Consider the following 7,110-nt stretch of genomic DNA (forward strand, 5'->3'; position numbering starts at 1 on the left):
ATTTTGTTCCCTTAACAATCCCGAAATGTTTAGTCTGTCTTCAAGCTGTTATGTAACAGCAGCAGGCTATGAGTCACTTAGGGATATAGGGGATTCTGCTAAGTAAACAAAATCAGCTCATTTTAGTTACTTCTTCACAACAGGTGTGGAGACTATGGGTGGTTCATTTAGAACAAAGGTCTCATATTTTAAGATTCAAATTCAAGGGCCCCTAGTGCTTTTTTCTAGGATGGACACAGGGCAGGAGATCAAATTACGTTTTTCAATTCACGTTTTATTTTATTTTATTTTATTTTATTTTATTTTATTTTGAGACAGGGTCTTGCTCTATTGCCCAGGCTGGAATGCAGTTGTCTGATTAGAGCTCACTGCAGCCTCCACCTCCTAAGCTCAAGTGATCCTCCCACTTTAGCCTCCTGAGTAGCTGGAACTATAGGTATGTGCTACCACACTGGCTAATTTTTTTTTGTAGAGACAGGGGTCTCGTCATGTTGCCCACCTGGTCCTGAAATCCTGGGCCCAAGTGATCCTCCTGCCTTGGCCTCCCCAGGTGTTGGGATTACAGACGTGAGCCACCATGCCCGACCTTGAAAGGTCTCATATGTTAAGACTCTAATTCGTGTGTAACTACTGCTTTTTTCTAGGACAAGCAGAGAGTAGGAGGTCAAATTATGTTGTTCAATTCAGGTATTTAAAAAATAAATCCAGTTGCATAGTCCAACTTGCAGAAAGCACCTTAATAAGCCATTTTAATGAAAGGATGGTTGAAGGTAAAGTCCCTAGACTGGGGACGATGATCATGAGATATACATTGTGATAATTGTGATGATAAAATTAGACGGGGAATACATAACCCAGTAGGAGCCAGTCAGGGCAGGGGGTTGGGGTAGCTCCGTGCAGGCAAGATTCCAGCTAATGGCTAGATGTGAGAGACCAGGATCCCACTGGCTAGGAGAAAGCAGCAGGAGCCAGAGGATGTGGGAAACACAACAGATATTCTGTGTCTTCTCCCCACCTTCCCCACTCAAATAATTCCATGTCCACTCAAAATTTTGGAATAGGACCTTATTTGGAAATTGAGTCTTTGTAACTGTAATTAGTACAGGATGTCAAGATGAAGTCATGTTGGATTCAGGACCCTAAATGCAATGACAGGTGTACTCATAAGAGACAGAAGAGGAGATACAGATACAGAGGAGAAGGCCACGTGGAGACAGAGGCAGAGACTGGAGTGACGCAGCCACAAGCCCAGGGATGCCTGGAGCCCCCAGGAGCTGGGAGAGGCAGGAAGGACCCTCCCCTAGAGCCTCCAGAGGGAACTAAGTACACCTGTAGTGGCTTAAACTGTGGTCTTGGAAAGATATATCTACGTCCTAATGGCCAGATCCTGTGAATAGGACCTCATTTGCAAATAGGGGCTTTGCAGATATACCTAAGTCAAGGATCTCAAGATGAGACCATCCTGGATTAGGTTGGGCCCTAAGTGCAATGACAGGTGTCCTTCTAAGAGACAGAAGAGGATACACAGACACAGAGGAGAAGGCCACGTGGAGACGGAGGCAGGGACTGTAGCGATGCAGCCACAGGTCGAGGAATGCCAAGGATTGCCGGTGGCTACTGGAAGCTAGAGAGAGGCCAACAAGAGAACTAGGAGACCAAAAATGACTTACTTTTACATTTAAAAATAACTAAAAGAGTATAATTGGATTATTGGTAACACAAAGGGTAAATGCTTGAGGGGTTGGATACCCCATTCTCTGTGATGTGATTATTATGCATTGCATGCCTGTATCAAAATATTGTAGATATCTCATAAATATATACACCTCCCACGTACCCACAAAAATTAACAAATTTGGAAAAAATCAGAACTGGGAGATAATACATTTATGTTGCTTTCAGCCACCCAGTAGGAGGTCATTATTTTTTTTTTAATCTTCTTTTAATTGTCATTTTTGGCCAGGCACAATGACTCACACCTGTAAGGCCAGCACCCTGGGAGGCTGAGGTGGGCAGATTAGCTGAGGTCAAGAGTTCGTGACCAGCCTGGCCAACATGGTGAAACCTTGTCTCTACTGAAAATACAAAAATTAGCCAGGCACGGTGGTGCACGCCTGTAATCCCAGCTACTGAGGGATGAGAATGAGAATGAGGGCTGAAGGACGAGAATCACCTGAACCCAGGAGATGGAGGTTGCAGTGAGCCGAGATCAAGCCACTGCACTCCAGCCTGGGTGACAGAGTCAGAACCTGTCTCAAAAAAAAAAAAAATGTCATTTTATAGCTCCCCACTGCAACTGCCCCCCACCCTTCCCTTCAATGACCACTTTTGCAGGCTTCAGGGGGACCAGGGAACAAAGCTGGGGCCAGCTGGGGAAAACAAGTCACAATTACAAATTATCACAAGAATTAGTGCCCATACTTGGGGGATCTGCAAAGTGAGGAGGCCCCAGCTCCCCTTGTATAGGGGTCCATTTGGCAGTGACCTTGCTCTGGAGACAGTCATATTCCTTCAGTCTGAGGGAACTGATGGTGATGAACCCGGTGGCATCAACTGGCTCCTAATCGCCCTGCACACTCATGCTCACCAGCTCCTCATTGTAGAGAGACAGTGGGAGCTCCCGGCTGAGGATGTACACCCAACCCTTGAAGACGGACACCTGCACTTTCCCTTCCACTCGTTCCTGGGACTTGGTGATGCAGTGGCGGACAATTCACACTCAGGGTTGTGCCAGAAACCAGTATACACCAGCTCAGCAAATTTCAAGCCCAGGCCTTGTTTGATTTTGCGCACTTCCCGATCCATGGTGAAGTCCTCGATGTGTAAATGAGCATGGTAAAGGATGGTGCTTGCTGGGGTCTCATAGATGCCTCAGGACTTCATTGCAATGAAATGGTTCTCCACGATGTCAATACGGCCCAGGCCGTGCTTGCCTCTGGCTTTGTTCAGTTACACGAAGAGCTCCTAGGAGGTCTGGTGGGTGGCGCCATCCTCGACGTTGGTCACCTTCACAGGAACCCCTTTTTTGAACTCAATCTCGAGAATATCAGGGGTGTTGGGGGCTTTGGTCAGGTCAGGGCTTATGGTGGCTGGGTCTCTCCAGGATTCCAGCCTCATAGCTCATAGGCATGAGGTTCTCATCCATGCTCCACGGGTTCTTGGGAGTGACCAGGATGGGAATCTGATGTTGCTTTGCATATTCCATCAGCTCGTTGAGGCCCTTGAACCAGTTGTAGAACTCGGGCATCCTCCGGGGAGAAATGACCTTAATCTGGGGGCCAGTGAGCAGGTGAGCTCAAACCGGACCTGATCATTCCCCTTTCCTATGATGCCATAGGATACATACTTGGTCCCCTCCTGCTGGGTGATTTCCGCTTGTTTGTGGGTGATGCAGAGCCTAGCCAGAGAGGTGCAGGAGGTAGTGGTCCTCATACAGGGTGCTGGACTGGATGGCCGGCCACATGAACTCCTCCACAAACTCTCTGCTGACATCATTAATGAACATCTTTTTGGCCCCAAGCTTCCATGCCTTCTTCCTGTCTTCCTCGAAGTCTTCCTTCTGGCCGATGCTGGCCAGGTAGGCAATGACGCCATGGCCTTGTTCCTTCACCCATACGAGGATGCAGGAGGTGTCCAGGGCACCACTGTGGGCCAGAACCATGGAGCCGTTGCTGGACATAGCGTCTGGAATTGGAAGTGCGAGTTCCCTGCATCTGGAATCTGTCTTCACGGTGCAGTGAACCACTAGGACCCCAGGCAGTTGAGGCAGGTGATAGAGCAAGAGGAGGTAATTTTTTATAGCAACTGTACAAAACTAATACCATTCAGGTTAGAGGCAACACCAAAATCAATGAGAAATGTCAGGTGGGTTAGCACACTGACCAGGAGTTTGGGTCAACACGGGCCCCAGGCCCATGAGCCATGCTCAGACACTGGGTGGAGACTGTTGTGGTATATACTGAAGGAGCTTTGAACTCTCCTTTGGAGGACCAGCCTTGGTTTGGCTGTCAGATGTGTTTGGATTCAGTGCCTATCAACTGAGAAGCTGAGCCTATTGAGAACTCTGTGTGTCAAAATTGGTCAGCATTTGGGGCAGTTCTGGGCTATCAGGTGGAGACAAGATTCCATGGCAGATATGAGCCAGAGTCGGAAAGAGAAAGGCATAGGAGGCAAGATAATGCCAATCTCCTGTGAATATGATACCCTGCAATGGAGAAAGGGAATAAAGGTTGCAGATGGAATTAAGGGGGCTAACTCACTCGACCTTAAAGCTGGGAGATTGTTTTTGATTATTCAATCTAATTGCAAGAAGTCACGCTGGATTCAGGACCCTAAATGCAATGACAGGTGTCCTTGTAAGAGACAGAAGAGGAGACACAGACACAGAGGAGAAGGCCACGTGGAGACAGAGGCAGAGACTAGAGTGATGTGGCCACAAGCCCAGGGATGCCTGGAGCCCCCAGGAGCTGGGAGAGGCAGGAAGGATCCTCCCCTAGAGCCTCCAGAGGGAACTAAGTACACCTGTAGTGGCTTAAACTGTCCCTAGAGTCCTTAAAAATAGACAAAATTCAAGGTCAGCCTGGGCATCATAGCAAGACATTGTCTCCACTTAAAAAAAAAAAAAAAAAAAAAAAGCCAGATATGGAGACACACACCTGTAACATGAGCTACTCTGGAGGCTGAGAAGAAAGAAATGCTTGATCCTAGGTGTTGGAGGCTGTAGTGAGCTATGACCGTGGCACTGCACTCCAGCCTGGGTGATACAGCGAGACCTTATCTCAAAAAAATTAAAAGCCTGGGTGCAGTGGCTCATGTCTGTAATCCCAGCACTTTGGGAGGCTGAGGCAGGAGGATCACTTGATCCCAGGAGGTCGAGGCTGCAGTAAGCTGTAAGGATACCACTGCACTCCAGCCTGAGGAACAGAGCAAGATCCTGTCTCAAAAACAAAACAGAACAGAACAAAACAAAACAAACAAACAAACAAAAAACAGCAGAAGACTCAGAGATGAGTATGGTGGTCTCTGGAAGCTGGAAATGATGTTCATTTTATAGCCAGCCAGAAAGGGAGACCTCAATTCTGCAATCACAAGAAACAATTCTGCCACCATCCCTGAAAGGCAAGAAAATGAATTCTGCACAACATCTTCTCTAATAGAATGCAGCCCTACTGACAGCTTTTTGTTATTTTTTTTTACTTTTATAATTATAACCACTTTAATGAATGATTTAATGTAAAAATTAGGAAAAAAATCAACATTCGTATCAGATCAAAGATCAGGTTTAAGAAATGAATACACCATATATCTGCTCAAAAGAGATTCCAGAAGGAAATTCACAAAGATTTTTCATTCTTGGTGAATGAAAAATAAGGATTTTTCATTCTTATTTTATTTTTTAAAATAACATCAACTTGTACTTGTGATTAAGGACTACATGTGCAGGTTTATGATGTTGTTACATTGCATGACGCTGAGCCTACCGACATCTTGATTTTAGCCCAATGAGGCTCTTGTTGAACTTCTCACTTCCAGAATTGCTGAACTGTAGAAGTGTAAGAAAATAAATTTGCATCATTTAAGCAACTAAGTTTATAGCAATTCATGACAGCAGCCATAGAAAATTAGTAAGTTGGCGAATGGGTGGGGGCCTGTAAATTCTGTATCTTCCCAGGAGGCAGCCATTTACCCAGTAATAATGCACTATACACCAGGAATTATTGGGCCACAATGTGAGTCATTTCTAGTGGTGGGAATTGACTGCTGATCCCCCGTGCTGTACCTTGGTCTTCTCACCTGTGAGCCATTGGGCACCCTTGTGAGTAACTAGGAAGGTTAACATAAGAGCCAGTGTCCCTGAACTACTCTTTCTCAAGGTGAAATTGACCTGTCATGGGCCCAGTCAGGGTTATCACTCAAAAAGCCAATGAGCCAGTGTAAACAGGAGATTCCTTTGAACCAGAGTATCCTCCAGGAGATGCACGATCCACATTCTACTTGCTGCAGAAACAACTTGGGTGTTTGCCAAAAATGCGCAGTCCCAGGTCAAACACTCAGATTAGTTCAATGAAGGTTTCTGCAATGGGGCCTCGACTGTCTCATTTTCTGGTTCTCCAATGGGTCCTTCCTGGTATCACCTCCCCATAAACACCTTACCCTCAAATCCTGGTCTTTGCTTGTGCTTCGAGGGGGAATTCAGTTTCCTACATTTAATTCTGCTTAAACCTTGACCGCAATAACCCTGCCATAACCCTACCATTAACTCTTTCAAGCAATCCATGTAAGTCGTATGAGCCATAGACAGATAAACTAAGTGTAAGAAATGTTGGAATAAACAGATCAAGCATTTAGATTTCAACTCAAGTTTATTTATGTTTTTTCCAGTTGAAAAGGAAGGACAGCTTACACAGAATAATGAATTCCCTAAAGGCAAAGGGAAAATATGTTTGCATGCTTATCTAATTAATATTGAAATCTGCATAAGATATTCATACATATTTAAGTGCATAACTTAAATGTATACATGTTTGAAAAAATGTGAATTTATTGTATTGTAATACATAAATATTTCATAATACACAATATATTGATGTTGATACATTTACATGTATTGATATAATACTATAAAACATAAATATATAATTTATATAAATATAAATTTTATTTAGATGTTATAAGTTAGATAATTAGATAACTTGATTAGGTAAACATTAGATATTTTTAAATGAATGTACGATGCATAATATACAAATATATAAATACAATATATATGAATATATTATATAATAGAATGAATATATCATAATAACATAAATATTACATATTATAGAAAGATATTTATGTTATGATGCAAGTTATAGATTCATACGTAACTTTTTTTTTTTGAGATGAGGTCTCACTGTGTCGCCCAGGCTGGAGTGCAGTGGCGAGATCTCAGCTCACTGCAACCTCCGCCTCCCGAGTTCAAGCGATTCTCTTGCCTCAGGCTCCTGAGTAGCCACACCACGCCCGGCTAATTTTTGTATTTTTAGTAGAGATGGGGTTTCACCATGTTGGCCAGGATGGTTTCGATCTCCTGACCTTATGATCCACCTGCGTTGGCCTCCCAAAGTG

General features: G+C 44.3%; 1 pseudogene; it reads right to left on the bottom strand.

Annotated features, from left to right (window-relative positions):
* Window positions 1-2,389: 2,389 nt before the first annotated feature.
* LOC105533640 lies at window positions 2,390-3,679 on the bottom strand (annotated as a pseudogene).
* Between the last annotated feature and the right edge of the window lie 3,431 nt (window positions 3,680-7,110).

The sequence above is a fragment of the Mandrillus leucophaeus genome, unplaced genomic scaffold (genome assembly GCF_000951045.1).
Source record: "Mandrillus leucophaeus isolate KB7577 unplaced genomic scaffold, Mleu.le_1.0 Scaffold127, whole genome shotgun sequence".
NCBI lineage: Eukaryota > Metazoa > Chordata > Mammalia > Primates > Cercopithecidae > Mandrillus > Mandrillus leucophaeus.